Source organism: Channa argus, unplaced genomic scaffold (genome assembly GCF_033026475.1).
Source record: "Channa argus isolate prfri unplaced genomic scaffold, Channa argus male v1.0 Contig004, whole genome shotgun sequence".
NCBI lineage: Eukaryota > Metazoa > Chordata > Actinopteri > Anabantiformes > Channidae > Channa > Channa argus.
In genome coordinates this window covers 464402-491268 of record NW_027125223.1, presented here as the reverse complement: position 1 = coordinate 491268, position 26867 = coordinate 464402, and the positions used below count along the sequence as shown (strand labels likewise).

Genomic DNA, 26867 nt, shown 5'->3' with positions numbered 1-26867 from the left:
CCCCCCAATCCGGCCAATCAGGCAGGGCACCTATAAGAACAACAAAATAAAAACAACACATATGGCCAGGACCGTAACATGGTCTACTAGTAATGAAGCACGATGGTTGACAAACCAATAAAGTAGCAAAACAGCAATGAAAGAACAAAATTTGATGAAAATATAGAACAATTTCTATGAATAAATAGGCAGTAACACCAGCTTGTGCTGCCCGTAAACCCAAGCAAAAAAGCTTACAGCACCTGGTATTCCCAGGCGGTCTTCCTACCAAGTACTAACCAGGCCCGGCCCTATTTGGCTGCCGAGATCGGACAAGATCAGGCGCTTCGAGAGCAGTGTGGCCGTAAGCTGCATTTGATATCATCAACAGCTCCTAAAAACGCTGGAGAAGCAGAATGCATGACACTCGCTAAGATGAAGATAAATGTGGCAAAGTACTAAAACGGTACTGGTCTAGTAGTAAAGAAGCACGATGGTTGACAAACCAATAAAAGAGCAAAACAGCAATGAAAGAACAAAATTTGATGAAAATATAGAACAATTTCTATGAATAAATAGGCAGTAACACAAGCTTGTGCTGCCCGTAAACCCAAGCAAAAAAGCTTACAGCACCTGGTATTCCCAGGCGGTCTTCCTACCAAGTACTAACCAGGCCCAGCTCTATTTGGCTGCCGAGGTCGGACGAGATTGGGCGCTTAGAGAGCGGTGTGGCCGTAAGCTGCATTTGACATCATCAACAGCTCTTAAAAACGCTGGAGAAGCAGAATGCATGACACTTGCTAAGAAGAAGATAAATGTGGCAAAGTACAAAGTACTATAACTGTACTGGTCTGTTACGCCCCTGTCTAGGGGGTCAGGGTGCAACATACAAAGATAAATTAGCATGTTCCCTCTCCGATCCTCAAACCAAAATCCAGGATCGAGATGTTCCAACAGAATGATATTTATTTTAAACAAAAGAAAGTGTCAAACAAAACATGACACTACAACTCAGGGCGAACCAAGGCCAACATAATAAACAAAATAAGCCATTTCCCACAGAAAGTGCTAGCTAGCCTGATAGAAATAAACAAACCAAAAGACAGTCGCTAACCCTAACTCCTTAATGTGAAACCAAGAGAAAACAATCCAAAGAAAATGGCAGTCCACCCCTACAGATTTAATACTATTTACAAAATATACAATTTATAAACAAAACCACGGCACAAAACCTAACAATTCAAAAATGCTAAATAAGGTTTGGAAACCAAGAACAGCAAACAGGTGCTGCTGCCAGAAAGAGCCTCGCTAGCTGTTGGGAACCGTACTTTTAAAACTCCAGGAAGTGTATGATGGACCAATCAGCTTCCTGTACTTCCCCCAAATCCGGCCAATCAGGCAGGGCACCTATAAGAACAAGAAAATAAAAACAACACATATGGCCAGGACCGTAACATGGTCTACTAGTAATGAAGCACGATGGTTGACAAACCAATAAAGTAGCAAAACAGCAATGAAAGAACAAAATTTGATGAAAATATAGAACAATTTCTATGAATAAATAGGCAGTAACACCAGCTTGTGCTGCCCGTAAACCCAAGCAAAAAAGCTTACAGCACCTGGTATTCCCAGGCGGTCTTCCTACCAAGTACTAACCAGGCCCAGCTCTATTTGGCTGCCGAGATCGGACGAGATCGGGCGCTTAGAGAGCGGTGTGGCCGTAAGCTGCATTTGACATCATCAACAGCTCTTAAAAACGCTGGAGAAGCAGAATGCATGACACTTGCTAAGAAGAAGATAAATGTGGCAAAGTACAAAGTACTATAACTGTACTGGTCTGTTACGCCCCTGTCTAGGGGGTCAGGGTGCAACATACAAAGATAAATTAGCATGTTCCCTCTCCGATCCCCAAACCAAAATCCAGGATCGAGATGTTCCAACAGAATGATATTTATTTTAAACAAAAGAAAGTGTCAAATAAAACATGACACTACAACTCAGGGCGAACCAAGGCCAACATAATAAACAAAATAAGCCATTTCCCACAGAAAGTGCTAGCTAGCCTGATAGAAATAAACAAACCAAAAGACAGTCGCTAACCCTAACTCCCTAATGTGAAAACAAGAGAAAACAATCAAAAGAAAATGGCAGTCCACCCCTACAGATTTATTACTATTTACAAAATATACAATTTATAAACAAAACCACGGCACAAAACCTAACAATTCAAAAATGCTAAATAAGATTTGGAAACCAAGAACAGCAAACAGGTGCTACTGCCAGAAAGAGCCTCGCTAGCTGTTGGGAACCGTACTTTTAAAACTCCAGGAAGTGTAGGATGGACCAATCAGCTTCCTTTACTTCCCCCAAATCCGGCCAATCAGGCAGGGCACCTATAAGAACAAGAAAATAAAAACAACACATATGGCCAGGACCGTAACATGGTCTACTAGTAATGAAGCACGATGGTTGACAAACCAATAAAGTAGCAAAACAGCAATGAAAGAACAAAATTTGATGAAAATATAGAACAATTTCTATGAATAAATAGGCAGTAACACCAGCTTGAGCTGCCCGTAAACCCAAGCAAAAAAGCTTACAGCACCTGGTAATCCCAGGCGGTCTTCCTACCAAGTACTAACCAGGCCCGGCTCTATTTGGTTGCCGAGATCGGGCGAGATCGGGCGCTTAGAGAGCGGTGTGGCCGTAAGCTGCATTTGACATCATTAACAGCTCTTAAAAACGCTGGAGAAGCAGAATGCATGACACTTGCTAAGAAGAAGATAAATGTGGCAAAGTACAAAGTACTATAACTGTACTGGTCTGTTACGCCCCTGTCTAGGGGGTCAGGGTGCAACATACAAAGATAAATTAGCATGTTCCCTCTCCGATCCCAAAACCAAAATCCAGGAGAGATGTTCCAACAGAATGATATTTATTTTAAACAAAAGAAAGTGTCAAATAAAACATGACACTACAACTCAGGGCGAAACAAGGCCAACATAATAAACAAAATAAGCCATTTCCCACAGAAAGTGCTAGCTAGCCTGATAGAAATAAACAAACCAAAAGACAGTCGCTAACCCTAACTCCCTAATGTGAAAACAAGAAAAAACAATCAAAAGAAAATGGCAGTCCACCCCTACAGATTTAATACTATTTACAAAATATACAATTTATAAACAAAACCACGGCACAAAACCTAACAATTCAAAAATGCTAAATAAGATTTGGAAACCAAGAACAGCAAACAGGTGCTACTGCCAGAAAGAGCCTCGCTAGCTGTTGGGAACCGTACTTTTAAAACTCCAGGAAGTGTAGGATGGACCAATCAGCTTCCTGTACTTCCCCCAAATCCGGCCAATCAGGCAGGGCACCTATAAGAACAAGAAAATAAAAACAACACATATGGCCAGGACCGTAACATGGTCTACTAGTAATGAAGCACGATGGTTGACAAACCAATAAAGTAGCAAAACAGCAATGAAAGAACAAAATTTGATGAAAATATAGAACAATTTCTATGAATAAATAGGCAGTAACACCAGCTTGAGCTGCCCGTAAACCCAAGCAAAAAAGCTTACAGCACCTGGTATTCCCAGGCGGTCTTCCTACCAAGTACTAACCAGGCCCGGCTCTATTTGGCTGCCGAGATCGGGCGAGATCGGGCGCTTAGAGAGCGGTGTGGCCGTAAGCTGCATTTGACATCATCAACAGCTCTTAAAAACGCTGGAGAAGCAGAATGCATGACACTTGCTAAGAAGAAGATAAATGTGGCAAAGTACAAAGTACTATAACTGTACTGGTCTGTTACGCCCCTGTCTAGGGGGTCAGGGTGAAACATACAAAGATAAATTTGCATGTTCCCTCTCCGATCCTCAAACCAAAATCCAGGATTGAGATGTTCCAACAGAATGATTTTTATTTTAAACGAAAGAAAGTGTCAAACAAAACATGACACTACAACTCAGGGCGAACCAAGGCCAACATAATAAACAAAATAAGCCATTTCCCACAGAAAGTGCTAGCTAGCCTGATAGAAATAAACAAACCAAAAGATAGTCGCTAACCCTAACTCCCTAATGTGAAAACAAGAGAAAACAATCAAAAGAAAATGGCAGTCCACCCCTACAGATTTAATACTATTTACAAAATATACAATTTATAAACAAAACCACGGCACAAAACCTAACAATTCAAAAATGCTAAATAAGATTTGGAAACCAAGAACAGCAAACAGGTGCTACTGCCAGAAAGAGCCTCGCTAGCTGTTGGGAACCGTACTTTTAAAACTCCAGGAAGTGTAGGATGGACCAATCAGCTTCCTGTACTTCCCCCAAATCCGGTCAATCAGGCAGGGCGCCTATAAGAACAAGAAAATAAAAACAACACATATGGCCAGGACCGTAACATGGTCTACTAGTAATGAAGCACGATGGTTGACAAACCAATAAAGTAGCAAAACAGCAATGAAAGAACAAAATTTGATGAAAATATAGAACAATTTCTATGAATAAATAGGCAGTAACACCAGCTTGAGCTGCCCGTAAACCCAAGCAAAAAAGCTTAAAACACCTGGTATTCCCAGGCGGTCTTCCTACCAAGTACTAACCAGGCCTGGCTCTATTTGGCTGCCGAGATCGGGCGAGATCAGGCGCTTAGAGAGCGGTGTGGCCGTAAGCTGCATTTGACATCATCAACAGCTCTTAAAAACGCTAGAGAAGCAGAATGCATGACACTTGCTAAGAAGAAGATAAATGTGGCAAAGTACAAAGTACTATAACTGTACTGGTCTGTTACTCCCCTGTCTAGGGGGTCAGGGTGAAACATACAAAGATAAATTTGCATGTTCCCTCTCCGATCCTCAAACCAAAATCCAGGATCGAGATGTTCCAACAGAATGATATTTATTTTAAACGAAAGAAAGTGTCAAACAAAACATGACACTACAACTCAGGGCGAACCAAGGCCAACATAATAAACAAAATAAGCCATTTCCCACAGAAAGTGCTAGTTAGCCTGATAGAAATAAACAAACCAAAAGATAGTCGCTAACCCTAACTCCCTAATGTGAAAACAAAAGAAAACAATCAAAAGAAAATAGCAGTCCACCCCTACAGATTTAATACTATTTACAAAATATACAATTTATAAACAAAACCACGGCACAAAACCTAACAATTCAAAAATGCTAAATAAGATTGGGAAACCAAGAACAGCAAACAGGTGCTACTGCCAGAAAGAGCCTCGCTAGCTGTTGGGAACCGTACTTTTAAAACTCCAGGAAGTGTAGGATGGACCAATCAGCTTCCTGTACTTCCCCCAAATCCGGCCAATCAGGCAGGGCACCTATAAGAACAAAAAAATAAAAACAACACATATGGCCAGGACCGTAACATGATCTACTAGTAATGAAGCACGATGGTTGAAAAACCAATAAAGTAGCAAAACAGCAATGAAAGAACAAAATTTGATGAAAATATACAACAATTTCTATGAATAAATAGGCAGTAACACCAGTTTGTGCTGCCCGTAAACCCAAGCAAAAAAGCTTACAGCACCTGGTATTCCCAGGCGGTCTTCCTACCAAGTACTAACCAGGCCCGGCTCTATTTGGCTGCCGAGATCGGGCGAGATCGGGCGCTTAGAGAGCGATGTGGCCGTAAGCTGCATTTGACATCATCAACAGCTCTTAAAAACGCTGGAGAAGCAGAATGCATGACATTTGCTAATAAGAAGATAAATGTGGCAAAGTACAAAGTACTGTAACTGTACTGGTCTGTTACGCCCCTGTCTAGGGGCTCAGGGTGCAACATACAAAGATAAATTAGCATGTTCCCTCTCCGATCCCCAAACCAAAATCCAGGATCGAGATGTTCCAACAGAATGATATTTATTTTAAACAAAAGAAAGTGTCAAACAAAACATGACACTACAACTCAGGGCGAACCAAGGCCAACATAATAAACAAAATAAGCCATTTCCCACAGAAAGTGCTAGCTATCCTGATAGAAATAAACAAACCAAAAGACAGTCGCTAACCCTAACTCCCTAATGTGAAAACAGTCCAAAGAAAATGGCAGTTCACCCCTACAGATTTAATACTATTTACAAAATATACAATTTATAAACAAAACCACGGCACAAAACCTAACAATTCAAAAATGCTAAATAAGGTTTAGAAACCAAGAACAGCAAACAGGTGCTGATGCCAGAAAGAGCCTCGCTAGCTGTTGGGAACCGTACTTTTAAAACTCCAGGAAGTGTAGGATGGACCAATCAGCTTCCTGTACTGCCCCCCAATCCGGCCAATCAGGCAGGGCACCTATAAGAACAAGAAAATAAAAACAACACATATGGCCAGGACCGTAACATGGTCTACTAGTAATGAAGCACGATGGTTGGCAAACCAATAAAGTAGCAAAACAGCAATGAAAGAACAAAATTTGATGAAAATATAGAACAATTTCTATGAATAAATAGGCAGTAACACCAGCTTGTGCTGCCCGTAAACCCAAGCAAAAAAGCTTACAGCACCTGGTATTCCCAGGCGGTCTTCCTACCAAGTACTAACCAGGCCCGGCCCTATTTGGCTGCCGAGATCGGACGCTTAGAGAGCGGTGTGGCCGTAAGCTGCATTTGACATCATCAACAGCTCTTAAAAACGCTGGAGAAGCAGAATGCATGACACTTGCTAAGAAAAAGATAAATGTGGCAAAGTACAAAGTACTATAACTGTACTGGTCTGTTACGCCCCTGTCTAGGGGCTCAGGGTGCAACATACAAAGATAAATTAGCATGTTCCCTCTCCGATCCCCAAACCAAAATCCAGGATCGAGATGTTCCAACAGAATGATATTTATTTTAAACGAAAGAAAGTGTCAAACAAAACATGACACTACAACTCAGGGCGAACCAAGACCAACATAATAAACAAAATAAGCCATTTCCCACAGAAAGTGCTAGCTAGCCTGATAGAAAGAAACAAACCAAAAGACAGTCGCTAACCCTAACTCCCAAATGTGAAAACAAGAGAAAACAATCAAAAGAAAATGGCTGTTCACCCCTACAGATTTAATACGAATTACAAAATATACAATTTATAAACAAAACCACGGCATAAAACCTAACAATTCAAAAATGTTAAATAAAGTTTGGAAACCAAGAACAGCAAACAGGTGCTGCTGCCAGAAAGAGCCTCGCTAGCTGTTGGGAACCGTACTTTTAAAACTCCAGGAAGTGTAGGATGGACCAATCAGCTTCCTGTACTGCCCCTCAATCCGGCCAATCAGGCAGGGCACCTATAAGAACGAGAAAATAAAAACAACACATATGGCCAGGACCGTAACATGGTCTACTAGTAATGAAGCACGATGGTTGAAAAACCAATAAAGTAGCAAAACAGCAATGAAAGAACAAAATTTGATGAAAACATAGAACAATTTCTATGAATAAATAGGCAGTAACACCAGCTTGTGCTGCCCGTAAACCCAAGCAAAAAAGCTTACAACACCTGGTATTCCCAGGCGGTCTTCCTACCAAGTACTAACCAGGCCCGGCTCTATTTGGCTGCCGAGATCGGACGAGATCGGGCGCTTAGAGAGCGGTGTGGCCGTAAGCTGCATTTGACATCATCAACAGCTCTTAAAGACACTGGAGAAGCAGAATGAATGACACTTGCTAAGAAGAAGACAAATGTGGCAAAGTACAAAGTACTATAACTGTACTGGTCTGTTACGCCCCTGTCCAGGGGGTCAGGGTGCAACATACAAAGATAAATTAGCATGTTCCCTCTCCGATCCCCAAACCAAAATCCAGGATCGAGATGTTCCAACAGAATGATATTTATTTTAAACGAAAGAAAGTGTCAAACAAAACATGACACTACAACTCAGGGCGAACCAAGGCCAACATAATGAACAAAATAAGCCATTTCCAACAGAAAGTGCTAGCTAGCCTGATAGAAATAAACAAACCAAAAGACAGTCGCTAACCCTAACTCCCTAATGTGAAAACAAGAGAAAACAATCCAAAGAAAATGGCAGTTCACCCCTACAGATTTAATACTATTTACAAAATATACAATTTATAAACAAAACCACGGCATAAAACCTAACAATTCAAAAATGCTAAATAAAGTTTGGAAACCAAGAACAGCAAACAGGTGCTGCTGCCAGAAAGAGCCTCGCTAGCTGTTGGGAACCGTACTTTTAAAACTCCAGGAAGTGTAGGATGGACCAATCAGCTTCCTGTACTGCCCCCCAATCCGGCCAATCAGGCAGGGCACCTATAAGAACAACAAAATAAAAACAACACATATGGCCAGGACCGTAACATGGTCTACTAGTAATGAAGCACGATGGTTGAAAAACCAATAAAGTAGCAAAACAGCAATGAAAGAACAAAATTTGATGAAAATATAGAACAATTTCTATGAATAAATAGGCAGTAACACCAGCTTGTGCTGCCCGTAAACCCAAGCAAAAAAGCTTACAGCACCTGGTATTCCCACGCGGTCTTCCTACCAAGTACTAACCAGGCCCGGCTCTATTTGGCTGCCGAGATCGGACGAGATCGGGCGCTTAGAGAGCGGTGTGGCCGTAAGCTGCATTTGACATCATCAACAGCTCTTAAAAATGTTGGAGAAGCAGAATGCATGAAACTTGCTAAGAAGAAGATAAATGTGGCAAAGTACAAAGTACTATAACTGTACTGGTCTGTTACGCCCCTGTCCAGGGGGTCAGGGTGCAACATACAAAGATAAATTAGCATGTTCCCTCTCCGATCCCCAAACCAAAATCCAGGATCGAGATGTTCCAACAGAATGATATTTATTTTAAACGAAAGAAAGTGTCAAACAAAACATGACACTACAACTCAGGGCGAACCAAGGCCAACATAATAAACAAAATAAGCCATTTCCCACAAAAAGTGCTAACTAGCCTGATAGAAATAAACAAACCAAAAGACAGTCGCTAACCCTAACTCCCTAATGTGAAAACAAGAGAAAACAATCAAAAGAAAATGGCTGTTCACCCCTACAGATTTAATACTATTTACAAAATATACAATTTATAAACAAAACCACGGCACAAAACCTAACAATTCAAAAATGCTAAATAAGGTTTGGAAACCAAGAACAGCAAACAGGTGCTGATGCCAGAAAGAGCCTCGCTAGCTGTTGGGAACCGTACTTTTAAAACTCCAGGAAGTGTAGGATGGACCAATCAGCTTCCTGTACTGTCCCTCAATCCGGCCAATCAGGCAGGGCACCTATAAGAACGACAAAATAAAAACAACACATATGGCCAGGACCGTAACATGGTCTACTAGTAATGAAGCACGATGGTTGAAAAACCAATAAAGTAGCAAAACAGCAATGAAAGAACAAAATTTGATGAAAATATACAACAATTTCTATGAATAAATAGGCAGTAACACCAGTTTGTGCTGCCCGTAAACCCAAGCAAAAAAGTGTACAGCACCTGGTATTCCCAGGCGGTCTTCCTACCAAGTACTAACCAGGCCCGGCTCTATTTGGCTGCCGAGATCGGACGAGATCGGGCGCTTATTTTTTTTTTTTTTTTTTTATCTTTTTATTATCAAAAATACACTTTACAAAATAAAAATTAACTATATACAGAGAAACATAAAGAAAAAGAGTAAATTCATTCGTCTTTTTAACAGTAAATCAAACAAATTAAAGCAAAGCAAGCCTCTTCCCCTTTTTTCCACATATTTGTATGCACATATATACATGTATACATACATATATATACATACACACATATATATACATATATACATACACCTACATACACACATACATTCTTAAATATATACGCCCATATACTACAAGGTTAAATAAATTCACCCAAAATCGAAGTGCAATCTACCCTCCCCATCCAGCTCACATAAATCATTCCTTGCCCCCCACCTAGCTATAAACTCATCCTCATCCACTGAAAACAGAATTCTCATGTAATGTGTCACCATATTTTGAAAAAAACCCACCCTGTTTGTCCTTTTCCCCCCATACAAAGCATAATTTCTACCAACATACAACACATGACGTGCTACACTCAATAAAAAATTGATTAAACCAACATTACATCTTTTATCACCTTTTTGTTTCCCAAAGCACCACACCCAGTCCCATGCTTCCCCTTCTAACTTAGGCAGTTTACACTTATTGATTAACAACGTTTTAACCCAGTCCCTGAAATCCCGTGTGACTGTACAGTATAGCATAAAGTGGTTAAAATCTTCATCTTCCACCCTACAGACCGGACAGGTTCTCGCATACGTGCTTTTACTTATCTGGTGAAGGACGACAGAAACCAGCACCCTTCTGTGACGCAGCAGGAAGTTTGAGTTTGCTATTGCAGGGGGAAGCCACTTACTGTGTATATTTGACCAAATTTCAGAGACGGGACGGGTAAGAAAGAGATGAGACCATGCAGTGTTTGCTGTAGGTTCTTGGAATATTTTGTTAATTAAAACCCTATACCAAAATTTTGATTGTAAATCTTGCAGTTTTCTGTTTTTGACGTCACAGGTCAGAGCAAAATCCAGCTCGTCGTCCTCCACCCGATCCTCATCCACTTCCGACAACCACTCTTTCCACTCTTGCGGCATTCGCTCTAATAAATCATCACAAAATCGAACAACTCTAGCCTTTTTTATATTAAACCCTTTCATCCTAATTTTACTAAATACCGCAAGAGGGCTAGGAGCCCCTGTCTGGTCTAAAACATCTTTAATCTGATGTAGCGCCTCAGTCAAGATGCCCCGACCGGCCTTACATCCCTCTCGGCCGCTGAGGCAGGGGTTCCCAAAGATGGGCTGGTTTAACACACTTTGTTTTGATGTAATTACACACTCCAACTGGGGCAGGATTTCCACCCATGCCTCAGCCGCCTCCTGGAAGAGTGGACATGTTCCCACAATAGGCCGGCCGAGTGTGACGCTACATAGATTGTAAAAGCCGCACATACCTCTTTTCAGTACATCATCATACAAATAATCCTCCCATATGTTTTTAGTTTTCTGGCTCAGCATTTTCTTAAACAGTTTTATTCTTAATGACTTCAATTTTGCTTTTAAATTACACAGTTTGAGTCCCCCCTTTTTGTACGGCCCGACCAGTGTCTTATGTGCAATTTTCATTGCTCTCCCCTTCCATAGAAAATCCTCAATAGCGCTGCTCAGGCGTACCAGTACATCACTCGGCAGGTGACAAACCTGCATGGTGTAGACAAGTCTCGGCACAATTACTGCATTTATTACAGTGATTTTCCCTTTTAAACCTAATCCCCTCATTCTCCACAGTGCGAGCCTTGATCTACACCCCGCAACCTGCTCTTCCCAGGATCTACGACTGCTGTCTTCTGGTTGTGAGCCCAAATATACACCAAGTACTTTAACCTCAGGCCCGCCCCTTTTAAAATGCTGGCCTTCCTCCCCAAGAACAGTACCAGGCCCCAGGATCAAACTCGATTTGTCCTTATTTACCCGTGCTCCCGCAGCTTGCTCATATGCATCTAGATGTTGCAAAACCCTTCGCAAACTATCCCCATCCCTGACCATGATGTTAATATCATCTGCATATTGTGCTATTTTGAAATCAGTTCCTCTGGGCGACGTGATCCCAATTATTTGAGAGTCAGATATAATTGACTGTGCTAGAGGTTCTGCCACTATTGCATAGAGCATAGCTGATAGGGGGCACCCCTGTCTCACTGATCTTTCTAAGGGGACGGGATCTGTCACGAAGCCATTGCACTTCACGACACTAGTAGCTCGGCTGTACAGTAACTTCATCCACCCTCGAAAAGTTGGGCCGAACCCAAAAACCCCCAGACACTCGAAGAGAAAATCGTGACTCACTCTGTCAAATGCCTTCTCTAGATCTACATTAAGGTATATACCTCCTGTAGCCATTAAATTCTCCAATGAGAATTTTGTTGACAAAATGCAGTCAGCGATATCCCTCCCCGGAATGCTGTAAGTCTGGGTAGGCCCAACTATCGAGCCAATCACTCCCTTAAGCCTGAACCCTAGCACCTTAGCGAGGATCTTATAGTCAGTATTGAGCAGACTAATTGGCCTATAATTTGCCAGGTCATCTCTGGCGCCTTTGTTTTTATAAACTAGAGTGATCACACCCCTTAAAAAAGACTCCGCGCACCTGTTCTCCTCCTGCATGGCAGAGTATAGCCTGCAGAGGACGGGGGCCAGTATGTTGCTGAAATGTTGGTAAAACTCAGCTGAGAGACCATCCACACCCGGGCTTTTAGATGTATTAAGGCTTCCAATCGCTGCTCTCACTTCTTCAATCTGAATGTCACCATCACACAGAGCCGCATCCTCGTGACTGAGGGAGCAGCCAATTTTTCCTAATACTGTGCCCATTTGTGCTTTTTTAATATGTTGTTTGCTAAACAAATTAGCGTAGTAGTCTTGTATTGCTTGTAAAATATCCACTATATCAGTATGTGTGTTTCCATCAAGGTCTTTTATTTCTGGTATGTATGTTTTTGCCTGTTTCCTTTTTTCCAAACCTAGAAAAAAAGCAGTACAGCGCTCCCCTTTCAACATGTGTTGTGCTTTACTGCGGATCATTGCGCCTCTGCATTTTCTCTCATCTAACCGTCTCAGCTGCTCCCTCAATCCAAGATAGACATCCAAGGGACGGTCACACTCAGCCTCAATAAGCTCAAGCTCCTCTTTTAGATGATGTCTCAGCTCAGCCTCCTCTGTCTTTTCCCTCAGCCTCTTCTCTCTGCTCAGAGCGATACAACGCTTTTTAATTTTAAATTTGGTGCGCTCCCACCACTCAATGATATCCACGACATAATCACTCTCATCACATAGAGCAGAGAGAAAAGACTTCATTTTATCTTTAAAAACTTGATCTTCAAGGAGGGAAGTGTTAAAACACCACAGGCCCCCATTCCTTTGCATACCACCCTCCCCTAGAGTCACCTTTAAACAGGCATGATCACTCCAGGAACAAAAACAATATTTACACTCATTTAATTCTTGCACCAAACTCGACGCCAACAAACACAGGTCAATCCTGGATTGCTTTAGCCTGCCCAATACCACTTGCCTGCGCGAATACGCCCGGGTGCCGGGGTTCAGCACTCTCCACGCATCTATCAAATCACACTCATCCATCCATACAAAAACAGCCGATCTACTAATGTCTTGTTTAAATTTATTATTAACTCCTACGTCCGCCTTAGTCAGAGCAACATTCCAATCTCCTATCACTACCGAGCGATCATCTGTCCACCTTTTGCAGCGCTCAAAGAAACCTCTCCTTTCAGGTTCACTGTTCGGACCGTACAAATTCAGAATTCTATATTTTTTATTATAATGTATTATATCAATAACAATTAGTCTACCCTGTCCATCCTTAAAAATCTCCACAATACTCTCACACACACCCGGCTTTACAAAAATTGCCACTCCAGCAGTTTTGTCAGAGGAGAGGGAGTAAAAGAGCTCCCCTCTCCAAAAAGATTTTATAGTGTCTATTTTGTCCATGGACCACCTACATTCCTGGACACACAAGATGTCGCATGCCATTTCTCCACAGAGTTGCTCTATTTTCCCAATATTTGTTAACCCGTTTAAATTTTGCGATTGAAGCAGCATTATCAAGTAAACACCGATTAAAAAGGTCATTTCCTAAGCTGTTTTTTCCCTTTGCCTCTATTCCCTCCCTCACTCCTCCCTGATTTCTCTTGCTGTGGACGTTTTCTAACCTGCTTTATCTGCTGAACATCCATCTCCGAATCTGACTCTATACTGTCAGCCTGGGGAGCCAGCAGGGCAGCATCCGAGTCTTCCTCTCTAGGGGCGGGTGGTATTCCATTATGAGAGGGGACCTTCTGTGAAGCGAGCCAAGATGGGCTCAGCCAACCCCCTTCAGGGTGACCCGCCCTATCCCCGCTCCACTCTGCCAGCACTTGATCCATACTAGATCCCAACACATCCTCTCTTTCACTCCCATGTTCCTCCCGCACAGGCAGGTCACCGCCCTGCGTCTCCAACACCACCTCATCCTCCTGTTCACTCTCGCTGCCCATATTCAGCTCTGGCTCCTCTACAGGTCTAACCTCACTCCTGTCATCCTCGGAGATGGATTCCCTGCTACCCTCCCCATTCCCTTCATCTATATTTTTACATTGACATTCCTCTGTGGAGCTATGACATTCCATACATCTGTGCATCCTGGCATCACACTCACGTGCATAATGTCCCTGTTTATTACATTTAAAACAGGTGAAATCCGGACAGTCCCTCACGATGTGTCCCGGCTGTAAGCACATCCGACAAACTTTCACTTGATTATTGTGAATTACTCTAAAATACTCCGGACCATTAGCTGTCATGAATTTCGCTGAGTAGGGCAGTGACTGCACAGTTTCATTAAACTTTACCTTCATATATCTTGTACCGTCCGCCACATCAGTCCCGGGCCACATCCTCCTTTTAATAGGCGAGATCGCTCTCACTCCCCACACGTCCAGTTTTTCCATAATTTCCTCGTCCGTTATATACGCCGGCAAATTCAAAAAAGACACCACCAGTTCATCAATTGCTAATGTTTTTACCATTACCACCGCTTTACCAACTTTAAATCCATCCAGTAGCCTTTTCTTTCCAGCTTCACTTTTTACCGTCACCTCATATTTATTCGATCCGGTCTCACGCAGCGCAACTATGCCTCCACACACATCACGTATTGCTCGTAACAGTTCCATTGTTTTCACCTTCTCTTCACCAACCACCTCTGCCAATACAGTCAAATCTTTTTCGTACCTTTTTTCTCTCATTGTCTCCCGTCTTCCGCTCATCTCCGTCTGCATCCTCGCCCGTTCCTCCTGATGTTTTCCATCCACACAAATGCCATCAATCTCCAACCTATTCTGCCACTGCTCTCCGACCAAATCCACTCCTTTCCCCGTCCTCTTTGCTGAAGTAATCCTCTGCATTGACAAGCCCGGAACTTGCCCGCCATTTCTCTTCTCTCCCTGCTCCACGGCCTGGCGTTTGCTTCCTCCCGCTCCGTTCTCTATTTCGGCTGGCATTGCCGTTTCCCCCCGACATCTCATGGTAGGAGCCACAATTTTCACAGCGTCCTCCGTCAATTTACCTCGTCTTTCTCCGCCATTCTCCATTTTACGTAGCTTGGCGAATCGAGTAACACTCGGCAAAAAAACAAAACCAAAATAAAATAAAAAAGAAAAAGGCAAAATGAAAGCGCCCCCGAACGGAGCAAATCCGCCGGGGGGATTAGTAACATAAACGAAATCGAAATCTCTATACTATTTAGTTAAATTACGACAAAAAACACAAGCAAACTGAAAAAGCCCGCCAAAACAGGCTCATGCGCGGGTCCGTCACTGCTCGCTCTAGAGAGAAACCACACCTCTGTCTGCAACCAGGTTTGGGAACCAAAAACAGCAAACAGGTGCTGCTGCCAGAAAGAGCCTACAAATAGGCAGTAACACCAGCTTGTGCTGCCCGTAAACCCAAGCAAAAAAGCTTACAGCACCTGGTATTCCCGGGCGGTCTTCCTACCAAGTACTAACCAGGCCCGGCTCTATTTGGCTGCTGAGATCGGACGAGATCGGGCGCTTAGAGAGCGGTGTGGCCGTAAGCTGCATTTGACATCATCAACAGCTCTTAAAAACGCTGGAGAAGCAGAATGCATGACACTTGCTAAGAAGAAGATAAATGTGGCAAAGTACAAAGTACTATAACTGTACTGGTCTGTTACGCCCCTGTCCAGGGGGTCAGGGTGCAACATACAAAGATAAATTAGCATGTTCCCTCTCCAATCCCCAAACCAAAATCCAGGATCGAGATGTTCCAACAGAATGATATTTATTTTAAACGAAAGAAAGTGTCAAACAAAACATGACACTACAACTCAGGGCGAACCAAGGCCAACATAATAAACAAAATAAGCCATTTCCCACAAAAAGTGCTAGCTAGCCTGATAGAAATAAACAAACCAAAAGACAGTCGCTAACCCTAACTCCCTAATGTGAAAACAAGAGAAAACAATCAAAAGAAAATGGCTGTTCACCCCTACAGATTTAATACTATTTACAAAATATACAATTTATAAACAAAACCACGGCACAAAACCTAACAATTCAAAAATGCTAAATAAGGTTTGGAAACCAAGAACAGCAAACAGGTGCTGATGCCAGAAAGAGCCTCGCTAGCTGTTGGGAACCGTACTTTTAAAACTCCAGGAAGTGTAGGATGGACCAATCAGCTTCCTGTACTGTCCCTCAATCCGGCCAATCAGGCAGGGCACCTATAAGAACGACAAAATAAAAACAACACATATGGCCAGGACCGTAACATGGTCTACTAGTAATGAAGCACGATGGTTGAAAAACCAATAAAGTAGCAAAACAGCAATGAAAGAACAAAATTTGATGAAAATATACAACAATTTCTATGAATAAATAGGCAGTAACACCAGTTTGTGCTGCCCGTAAACCCAAGCAAAAAAGCTTACAGCACCTGGTATTCCCAGGCGGTCTTCCTACCAAGTACTAACCAGGCCCGGCTCTATTTGGCTGCCGAGATCGGACGAGATCGGGCGCTTAGAGAGCGGTGTGGCCGTAAGCTGCATTTGACATAATCAACAGCTCTTAAAAACGCTGGAGAAGCAGAATGCATGACACTTGCTAAGAAGAAGATAAATGTGGCAAAGTACAAAGTACTATAACTGTACTGGTCTGTTACGCCCCTGTCCAGGGGGTCAGGGTGCAACATACAAAGATAAATTAGCATGTTCCCTCTCCGATCCCCAAACCAAAATCCAGGATCGAGATGTTCCAACAGAATGATATTTATTTTAAACGAAAGAAAGTGTCAAACAAAACATGACACTACAACTCAGGGCGAACCAAGGCCAACATAATAAACAAAATAAGCCATTTCCCACAGAAAGTGCTAGCTAGCCTGATAGAAATAAACAAACCAAAAGACAGTCGCTAACCCTAACTCCCAAATGTGAAAACAATCCAAAGAAAATGGCAGTTCACCCCTACAGATTTAATACTATTTACAAAATATACAATTTATAAACAAAACCACGGCATAAAACCTAACAATTCAAAAATGCTAAATAAAGTTTGGAAACCAAGAAAAGCAAACAGGTGCTGCTGCCAGAAAGAGCCTCGCTAGCTGTTGGGAACCGTACTTTTAAAACTCCAGGAAGTGTAGGATGGACCAATCAGCTTCCTGTACTGCCCCCCAATCCGGCCAATCAGGCAGGGCACCTATAAGAACAACAAAATAAAAACAACACATATGGCCAGGACCGCAACATGGTCTACTAGTAATGAAGCACGATGGTTGACAAACCAATAAAGTAGCAAAACAGTAATGAAAGAACAAAATTTGATGAAAATATAGAACAATTTCTATGAATAAATAGGCAGTAACACCAGCTTGTGCTGCCCGTAAACCCAAGCAAAAAAGCTTACAGCACCTGGTATTCCCAGGCGGTCTTCCTACCAAGTACTAACCAGGCCCGGCTCTATTTGGCTGCCGAGATCGGACGAGATCGGGCGCTTAGAGAGCGGTGTGGCCGTAAGCTGCATTTGACATCATCAACAGCTCTTAAAAACGTTGGAGAAGCAGAATGCATGAAACTTGCTAAGAAGAAGATAAATGTGGCAAAGTACAAAGTACTATAACTGTACTGGTCTGTTACGCCCCTGTCCAGGGGGTCAGGGTGCAACATACAAAGATAAATTAGCATGTTCCCTCTCCGATCCCCAAACCAAAATCCAGGATCGAGATGTTCCAACAGAATGATATTTATTTTAAACGAAAGAAAGTGTCAAACAAAACATGACACTACAACTCGGCCAACATAATAAACAAAATAAGCCATTTCCCACAGAAAGTGCTAGCTAGCCTGATAGAAATAAACAAACCAAAAGACAGTCGCTAACCCTAACTCCCTAATGTGAAAACAGTCCAAAGAAAATGGCTGTTCACCCCTACAGATTTAATACGAATTACAAAATATACAATTTATAAACAAAACCACGGCACAAAGCCTAACAATTCAAAAATGCTAAATAAGGTTTGGAAAAAAGGAAAAGCAAACAGGTGTTGCTGCCAGAAAGAGCCTCGCTAGCTGTTGGGAACCGTACTTTTAAAACTCCAGGAAGTGTAGGATGGACCAATCAGCTTCCTGTTCTGCCCCCCAATCCGGCCAATCAGGCAGGGCACCTATAAGAACAACAAAATAAAAACAACACATATGGCCAGGACCGTAACATGGTCTACTAGTAATGAAGCACGATGGTTGACAAACCAATAAAGTAGCAAAACAGCAATGAAAGAACAAAATTTGATGAAAATATAAAACAATTTCTATGAATAAATAGGCAGTAACACCAGCTTGTGCTGCCCGTAAACCCAAGCAAAAAAGCTTACAGCACCTGGTATTCCCACGCGGTCTTCCTACCAAGTACTAACCAGGCCCGGCTCTATTTGGCTGCCGAGATCGGACGAGATCGGGCGCTTAGAGAGCGGTGTGGCCGTAAGCTGCATTTGACATCATCAACAGCTCTTAAAAACGTTGGAGAAGCAGAATGCATGAAACTTGCTAAGAAGAAGATAAATGTGGCAAAGTACAAAGTACTATAACTGTACTGGTCTGTTACGCCCCTGTCCAGGGGGTCAGGGTGCAACATACAAAGATAAATTAGCATGTTCCTTCTCCGATCCCCAAACCAAAATCCAGGATCGAGATGTTCCAACAGAATGATATTTATTTTAAACGAAAGAAAGTGTCAAACAAAACATGACACTACAACTCAGGGCGAACCAAGGCCAACATAATAAACAAAATAAGCCATTTCCCACAGAAAGTGCTAGCTAGCCTGATAGAAATAAACAAACCAAAAGACAGTCGCTAACCCTAACTCCCTAATGTGAAAACAAGAGAAAACAATCAAAAGAAAATGGCTGTTCACCCCTACAGATTTAATACGAATTACAAAATATACAATTTATAAACAAAACCACGGCACAAAACCTAACAATTCAAAAATGCTAAATAAGGTTTGGAAACCAAGAACAGCAAACAGGTGTTGCTGCCAGAAAGAGCCTCGCTAGCTGTTGGGAACCGTACTTTTAAAACTCCAGGAAGTGTAGGATGGACCAATCAGCTTCCTGTACTGCCCCCCAATCCGGCCAATCAGGAAGGGCACCTATAAGAACAACAAAATAAAAACAACACATATGGCCAGGACCGTAACATGGTCTACTAGTAATGAAGCACGATGGTTGACAAACCAATAAAGTAGCAAAACAGTAATGAAAGAACAAAATTTGATGAAAATATAGAACAATTTCTATGAATAAATAGGCAGTAACACCAGCTTGTGCTGCCCGTAAACCCAAGCAAAAAAGCTTACAGCACCTGGTATTCCCACGCGGTCTTCCTACCAAGTACTAACCAGGCCCGGCTCTATTTGGCTGCCGAGATCGGACGAGATCGGGCGCTTAGAGAGCGGTGTGGCCGTAAGCTGCATTTGACATCATCAACAGCTCTTAAAAACACTGGAGAAGCAGAATGCATGACACTTGCTAAGAAGAAGACAAATGTGGCAAAGTACAAAGTACTATAACTGTACTGGTCTGTTACGCCCCTGTCCAGGGGGTCAGGGTGCAACATACAAAGATAAATTAGCATGTTCCCTCTCCGATCCCCAAACCAAAATCCAGGATCGAGATGTTCCAACAGAATGATATTTATTTTAAACGAAAGAAAGTGTCAAACAAAACATGACACTACAACTCAGGGCGAACCAAGGCCAACATAATAAACAAAATAAGCCATTTCCCACAGAAAGTGCTAGCTAGCCTGATAGAAATAAACAAACCAAAAGACAGTCGCTAACCCTAACTCCCAAATGTGAAAACAATCCAAAGAAAATGGCTGTTCACCCCTACAGATTTAATACTATTTACAAAATATACAATTTATAAACAAAACCACGGCATAAAACCTAACAATTCAAAAATGCTAAATAAAGTTTGGAAACCAAGAACAGCAAACAGGTGCTGCTGCCAGAAAGAGCCTCGCTAGCTGTTGGGAACCGTACTTTTAAAACTCCAGGAAGTGTAGGATGGACCAATCAGCTTCCTGTACTGCCCCCCAATCCGGCCAATCAGGCAGGGCACCTATAAGAGCAAGAAAATAAAAACAACACATATGGCCAGGACCGTAACATGGTCTACTAGTAATGAAGCACGATGGTTGACAAACCAATAAAGTAGCAAAACAGTAATGAAAGAACAAAATTTGATGAAAATATAGAACAATTTCTATGAATAAATAGGCAGTAACACCAGCTTGTGCTGCCCGTAAACCCAAGCAAAAAAGCTTACAGCACCTGGTATTCCCACGCGGTCTTCCTACCAAGTACTAACCAGGCCCGGCTCTATTTGGCTGCCGAGATCGGACGAGATCGGGCGCTTAGAGAGCGGTGTGGCCGTAAGCTGCATTTGACATCATCAACAGCTCTTAAAAACGTTGGAGAAGCAGAATGCATGAAACTTGCTAAGAAGAAGATAAATGTGGCAAAGTACAAAGTACTATAACTGTACTGGTCTGTTACGCCCCTGTCCAGGGGGTCAGGGTGCAACATACAAAGATAAATTAGCATGTTCCCTCTCCGATCCCCAAACAGAAATCCAGGATCGAGATGTTCCAACAGAATGATATTTATTTTAAACGAAAGAAAGTGTCAAACAAAACATGACACTACAACTCAGGGCGAACCAAGGCCAACATAATAAACAAAATAAGCCATTTCCCACAGAAAGTGCTAGCTAGCCTGATAGAAATAAACAAACCAAAAGACAGTCGCTAACCCTAACTCCCAAATGTGAAAACAATCCAAAGAAAATGGCAGTTCACCCCTACAGATTTAATACTATTTACAAAATATACAATTTATAAACAAAACCACGGCACAAAACCTAACAATTCAAAAATGCTAAATAAGGTTTGGAAACCAAGAACAGCAAACAGGTGTTGCTGCCAGATAGAGCCTCGCTAGCTGTTGGGAACCGTACTTTTAAAACTCCAGGAAGTGTAGGATGGACCAATCAGCTTCCTGTACTGCCCCCCAACCCGGCCAATCAGGCAGGGCACCTATAAGAACAACAAAATAAAAACAACACATATGGCCAGGACCGTAACATGGTCTACTAGTAATGAAGCACGATGGTTGACAAACCAATAAAGTAGCAAAACAGCAATGAAAGAACAAAATTTGATAAAAATATAGAACAATTTCTATGAATAAATAGGCAGTCACACCAGCTTGTGCTGCCCGTAAACCCAAGCAAAAAAGCTTACAGCACCTGGTATTCCCACGCGGTCTTCCTACCAAGTACTAACCAGGCCCGGATCTATTAGGCTGCCGAGATCGGACGAGATCGGGCGCTTAGAGAGCGGTGTGGCCGTAAGCTGCATTTGACATCATCAACAGCTCTTAAAAACGTTGGAGAAGCAGAATGCATGAAACTTGCTAAGACGAAGATAAATGTGGCAAAGTACAAAGTACTATAACTGTACTGGTCTGTTACGCCCCTGTCCAGGGGGTCAGGGTGCAACATACAAAGATAAATTAGCATGTTCCCTCTCCGATCCCCAAACCAAAATCCAGGATCGAGATGTTCCAACAGAATGATATTTATTTTAAACGAAAGAAAGTGTCAAACAAAACATGACACTACAACTCAGGGCGAACCAAGGCCAACATAATAAACAAAATAAGCCATTTCCCACAGAAAGTGCTAGCTAGCCTGATAGAAATAAACAAACCAAAAGACAGTCGCTAACCCTAACTCCCTAATGTGAAAAAAAGAGAAAACAATCAAAAGAAAATGGCTGTTCACCCCTACAGATTTAATACTATTTACAAAATATACAATTTATAAACAAAACCACGGCACAAAACCTAACAATTCAAAAATGCTAAATAAGGTTTGGAAACCAAGAACAGCAAACAGGTGCTGCTGCCAGAAAGAGCCTCGCTAGCTGTTGGGAACCGTACTTTTAAAACTCCAGGAAGTGTAGGATGGACCAATCAGCTTCCTGTACTGCCCCTCAATCCGGCCAATCAGGCAGGGCACCTATAAGAACAACAAATCAAAAACAACACATATGGCCAGGACCGTAACATGGTCTACTAGTAATGAAGCACGATGGTTGACAAACCAATAAAGTAGCAAAACAGCAATGAAAGAACAAAATTTGATGAAAATATAGAACAATTTCTATGAATAAATAGGCAGTAACACCAGCTTGTGCTGCCCGTAAACCCAAGCAAATAAGTTTACAGCACCTGGTATTCCCAGGCAGTCTTCCTACCAAGTACTAACAAGGCCCGGCTCTATTTGGCTGCCGAGATCGGACGAGATCGGGCGCTTAGAGAGCGGTGTGGCCGTAAGCTGCATTTGACATCATCAACAGCTCTTAAAAACGCTGGAGAAGCAGAATGCATGACACTTGCTAAGACGAAGATAAACGTGGCAAAGTACAAAGTACTATAACTGTACTGGTCTGTTACGCCCCTGTCTAGGGGGTCAGGGTGCAACATACAAAGATAAATTAGCATGTTCCCTCTCCGATCCCCAAACCAAAATCCAGTATCGAGATGTTCCAACAGAATGATATTTATTTTAAACGAAAGAAAGTGTCAAACAAAACATGACACTACAACTCAGGGCGAACCAAGGCCAACATAATAAACAAAATAAGCCATTTCCCACAGAAAGTGCTAGCTAGCCTGATAGAAATAAACAATCCAAAAGACAGTCGCTAACCCTAACTCCCTAATGTGAAAACAGTCCAAAGAAAATGGCTGTTCACCCCTACAGATTTAATACGAATTACAAAATATACAATTTATAAACAAAACCACGGCACAAAACCTAACAATTCAAAAATGCTAAATAAGGTTTGGAAACCAAGAACAGCAAACAGGTGTTGCTGCCAGAAAGAGCCTCGCTAGCTGTTGGGAACCGTACTTTTAAAACTCCAGGAAGTGTAGGATGGACCAATCAGCTTCCTGTACTGCCCCCCAATCCGGCCAATCAGGCAGGGCACCTATAAGAACAACAAAATAAAAACAACACATATGGCCAGGACCGTAACATGGTCTACTAGTAATGAAGCACGATGGTTGACAAACCAATAAAGTAGCAAAACAGCAATGAAAGAACAAAATTTGATGAAAATATACAACAATTTCTATGAATAAATAGACAGTAACACCAGTTTGTGCTGCCCGTAAACCCAAGCAAAAAAGCTTACATCACCTGGTATTCCCAGGCGGTCTTCCTACCAAGTACTAACCAGGCCCGGCTCTATTTGGCTGCCGAGATCGGACGAGATCGGGCGCTTAGAGAGCGGTGTGGCCGTAAGCTGCATAAAAACGTTGGAGAAGCAGAATGCATGAAACATGCTAAGAAGAAGATAAATGTGGCAAAGTACAAAGTACTATAACTGTACTGGTCTGTTACGCCCCTGTCCAGGGGGTCAGGGTGCAACATACAAAGATAAATTAGCATGTTCCCTCTCCGATCCCCAAACCAAAATCCAGGATCGAGATGTTCCAACAGAATGATATTTATTTTAAACGAAAGAAAGTGTCAAACAAAACATGACACTACAACTCAGGGCGAACCAAGGCCAACATAATAAACAAAATAAGCCATTTCCCATAGAAAGTGCTAGCTAGCCTGATAGAAATAAACAAACCAAAAGACAGTCGCTAACCCTTACTCCCTAATGTGAAAACAGTCCAAGAAAATGGCAGTTCACCCCTACAGATTTAATACTATTTACAAAATATACAATTTATTTAACATGGTCTACTAGTAATGAAGCACGATGGTTGAGAAACCAATAAAGTAGCAAAACAACAGCAATGAAAGAACAAAATTTGATGAAAATATAGAACAATTTCTATGAATAAATAGGCAGTAACACCAGCTTGTGCTGCCCGTAAACCCAAGCAAAAAAGCTTAAAGCACCTGGTATTCCCAGGCGGTCTTCCTACCAACTACTAACCAGGCCCGGCTCTATTTGGCTGCCGAGATCGGACGAGATCCGGCGCTTACAGAGCGGTGTGGCCGTAAGCTGCATTTGACATCATCAACAGCTCTTAAAAACGCTGGAGAAGCAGAATGCATGACACTTGCTAAGAAGAAGATAAATGTGGCAAAGTACAAAGTAATATAACTGTACTGGTCTGTTACGCCCCTGTCCAGGGGGTCAGGGTGCAACATACAAAGATAAATTAGCATGTTCCCTCTCCGATCCCCAAACCAAACTCCAGTATCGAGATGTTCCAACAGAATGATATTTATTTTAAACGAAAGAAAGTGTCAAACAAAACATGACACTACAACTCAGGGCGAACCAAGGCCAACATAATAAACAAAATAAGCCATTTCCCACAGAAAGTGCTAGCTAGCCTGATAGAAATAAACAAACCAAAAGACAGTCGCTAACCCTAACTCCCTAATGTGAAAACAAGAGAAAACAATCAAAAGAAAATGGCTGTTCACCCCTACAGATTTAAAACTATTTACAAAATATACAATTTATAAACAAAACCACGGCATAAAACCTAACAATTCAAAAATGCTAAATAAAGTTTGGAAACCAAGAACAGTAAACAGGTGCTGCTGCCAGAAAGAGCCTCGCTAGCTGTTGGGAACCGTACTTTTAAAACTCCAGGAAGTGTAGGATGGACCAATCAGCTTCCTGTACTGCCCCCCAATCCGGCCAATCAGGCAGGGCACCTATAAGAACAACAAAATAAAAACAACACATATGGCCAGGACCGTAACATGGTCTACTAGTAATGAAGCACGATGGTTGACAAACCAATAAAGTAGCAAAACAGTAATGAAAGAACAAAATTTGATGAAAATATAGAACAATTTCTATGAATAAATAGGCAGTAACACCAGCTTGTGCTGCCCGTAAACCCAAGCAAAAAAGCTTACAGCACCTGGTATTCCCACGCGGTCTTCCTACCAAGTACTAACCAGGCCCGGCTCTATTTGGCTGCCGAGATCGGACGAGATCGGGCGCTTAGAGAGCGGTGTGGCCGTAAGCTGCATTTGACATCATCAACAGCTCTTAAAAACGCTGGAGAAGCAGAATGCATGAAACTTGCTAAGAAGAAGATAAATGTGGCAAAGTACAAAGTACTATAACTGTACTGGTCTGTTACGCCCCTGTCTAGGGGGTCAGGGTGCAACATACAAAGATAAATTAGCATGTTCCCTCTCCGATCCCCAAACCAAAATCCAGGATCGAGATGTTCCAACAGAATGATATTTATTTTAAACGAAAGAAAGTGTCAAACAAAACATGACACTACAACTCAGGGCGAACCAAGGCCAACATAATAAACAAATAAGCCATTTCCCACAGAAAGTGCTAGCTAGCCTGATAGAAATAAACAATCCAAAAGACAGTCGCTAACCCTAACTCCCTAATGTGAAAACAGTCCAAAGAAAATGGCTGTCCACCCCTACAGATTTAATACGAATTACAAAATATACAATTTATAAACAAAACCACGGCACAAAACCTAACAATTCAAAAATGCTAAATAAGGTTTGGAAACCAAGAACAGCAAACAGGTGTTGCTGCCAGAAAGAGCCTCGCTAGCTGTTGGGAACCGTACTTTTAAAACTCCAGGAAGTGTAGGATGGACCAATCAGCTTCCTGTACTGCCCCCCAACCCGGCCAATCAGGCAGGGCACCTATAAGAACAACAAAATAAAAACAACACATATGGCCAGGACCGTAACATGGTCTACAAGTAATGAAGCACAATGGTTGACAAACCAATAAAGTAGCAAAACAGCAATGAAAGAACAAAATTTGATAAAAATATAGAACAATTTCTATGAATAAATAGGCAGTCACACCAGCTTGTGCTGCCCGTAAACCCAAGCAAAAAAGCTTACAGCACCTGGTATTCCCAGGCGGTCTTCCTACCAAGTACTAACCAGGCCCGGCTCTATTTGGCTGCCGAGATCGGCGGGATCGGGCGCTTAGAGAGCGGTGTGGCCGTAAGCTGCATTTGACATCATCAACAGCTCTTAAAAATGTTGGAGAAGCAGAATGCATGAAACTTGCTAAGAAGAAGATAAATGTGGCAAAGTACAAAGTACTATAACTGTACTGGTCTGTTACGCCCCTGTCTAGGGGGTCAGGGTGCAACATACAAAGATAAATTAGCATGTTCACTCTCCGATCCCCAAACCAAAATCCAGGATCGAGATGTTCCAACAGAATGATATTTATTTTAAACGAAAGAAAGTGTCAAACAAAACATGACACTACAACTCAGGGCGAACCAAGGCCAACATAATAAACAAAATAAGCCATTTCCCACAGAAAGTGCTAGCTAGCCTGATAGAAATAAACAAACCAAAAGACAGTCGCTAACCCTAACTCCCTAATGTGAAAACAAGAGAAAACAATCAAAAGAAAATGGCTGTTCACCCCTACAGATTTAATACGAATTACAAAATATACAATTTATAAACAAAACCACGGCACAAAACCTAACAATTCAAAAATGCTAAATAAGGTTTGGAAACCAAGAACAGCAAACAGGTGCTGCTGCCAGAAAGAGCCTCGCTAGCTGTTGGGAACCGTACTTTTAAAACTCCAGGAAGTGTAGGATGGACCAATCAGCTTCCTGTACTGCCCCTCAATCCGGCCAATCAGGCAGGGCACCTATAAGAACGAGAAAATAAAAACAACACATATGGCCAGG

General features: G+C 42.1%; 22 pseudogenes; all 22 read right to left on the bottom strand.

Annotated features, from left to right (window-relative positions):
* Positions 1-230: 230 nt before the first annotated feature.
* On the bottom strand, positions 231-349 carry LOC137109872 (5S ribosomal RNA; annotated as a pseudogene).
* A 251-nt stretch (positions 350-600) lies between these two features.
* Positions 601-719, bottom strand: LOC137109806 (5S ribosomal RNA; annotated as a pseudogene).
* An 867-nt stretch (positions 720-1586) lies between these two features.
* LOC137109738 (5S ribosomal RNA) lies at positions 1587-1705 on the bottom strand (annotated as a pseudogene).
* Positions 1706-2572: 867 nt separating this feature from the next.
* On the bottom strand, positions 2573-2691 carry LOC137109959 (5S ribosomal RNA; annotated as a pseudogene).
* An 865-nt stretch (positions 2692-3556) lies between these two features.
* Positions 3557-3675, bottom strand: LOC137109755 (5S ribosomal RNA; annotated as a pseudogene).
* An 867-nt stretch (positions 3676-4542) lies between these two features.
* LOC137109983 (5S ribosomal RNA) lies at positions 4543-4661 on the bottom strand (annotated as a pseudogene).
* An 867-nt stretch (positions 4662-5528) lies between these two features.
* Positions 5529-5647, bottom strand: LOC137109829 (5S ribosomal RNA; annotated as a pseudogene).
* An 857-nt stretch (positions 5648-6504) lies between these two features.
* LOC137109999 (5S ribosomal RNA) lies at positions 6505-6613 on the bottom strand (annotated as a pseudogene).
* Positions 6614-7480: 867 nt separating this feature from the next.
* Positions 7481-7599, bottom strand: LOC137109718 (5S ribosomal RNA; annotated as a pseudogene).
* An 867-nt stretch (positions 7600-8466) lies between these two features.
* Positions 8467-8585, bottom strand: LOC137109701 (5S ribosomal RNA; annotated as a pseudogene).
* Positions 8586-15538: 6953 nt separating this feature from the next.
* Positions 15539-15657, bottom strand: LOC137109825 (5S ribosomal RNA; annotated as a pseudogene).
* An 867-nt stretch (positions 15658-16524) lies between these two features.
* Positions 16525-16643, bottom strand: LOC137109606 (5S ribosomal RNA; annotated as a pseudogene).
* An 857-nt stretch (positions 16644-17500) lies between these two features.
* On the bottom strand, positions 17501-17619 carry LOC137109604 (5S ribosomal RNA; annotated as a pseudogene).
* An 845-nt stretch (positions 17620-18464) lies between these two features.
* LOC137109699 (5S ribosomal RNA) lies at positions 18465-18583 on the bottom strand (annotated as a pseudogene).
* An 867-nt stretch (positions 18584-19450) lies between these two features.
* On the bottom strand, positions 19451-19569 carry LOC137109698 (5S ribosomal RNA; annotated as a pseudogene).
* Positions 19570-20426: 857 nt separating this feature from the next.
* Positions 20427-20545, bottom strand: LOC137109696 (5S ribosomal RNA; annotated as a pseudogene).
* An 857-nt stretch (positions 20546-21402) lies between these two features.
* On the bottom strand, positions 21403-21521 carry LOC137109905 (5S ribosomal RNA; annotated as a pseudogene).
* Positions 21522-22388: 867 nt separating this feature from the next.
* On the bottom strand, positions 22389-22507 carry LOC137109946 (5S ribosomal RNA; annotated as a pseudogene).
* Positions 22508-23364: 857 nt separating this feature from the next.
* Positions 23365-23483, bottom strand: LOC137109777 (5S ribosomal RNA; annotated as a pseudogene).
* A 598-nt stretch (positions 23484-24081) lies between these two features.
* Positions 24082-24200, bottom strand: LOC137109947 (5S ribosomal RNA; annotated as a pseudogene).
* An 867-nt stretch (positions 24201-25067) lies between these two features.
* On the bottom strand, positions 25068-25186 carry LOC137109695 (5S ribosomal RNA; annotated as a pseudogene).
* Positions 25187-26042: 856 nt separating this feature from the next.
* On the bottom strand, positions 26043-26160 carry LOC137109864 (5S ribosomal RNA; annotated as a pseudogene).
* Between the last annotated feature and the right edge of the window lie 707 nt (positions 26161-26867).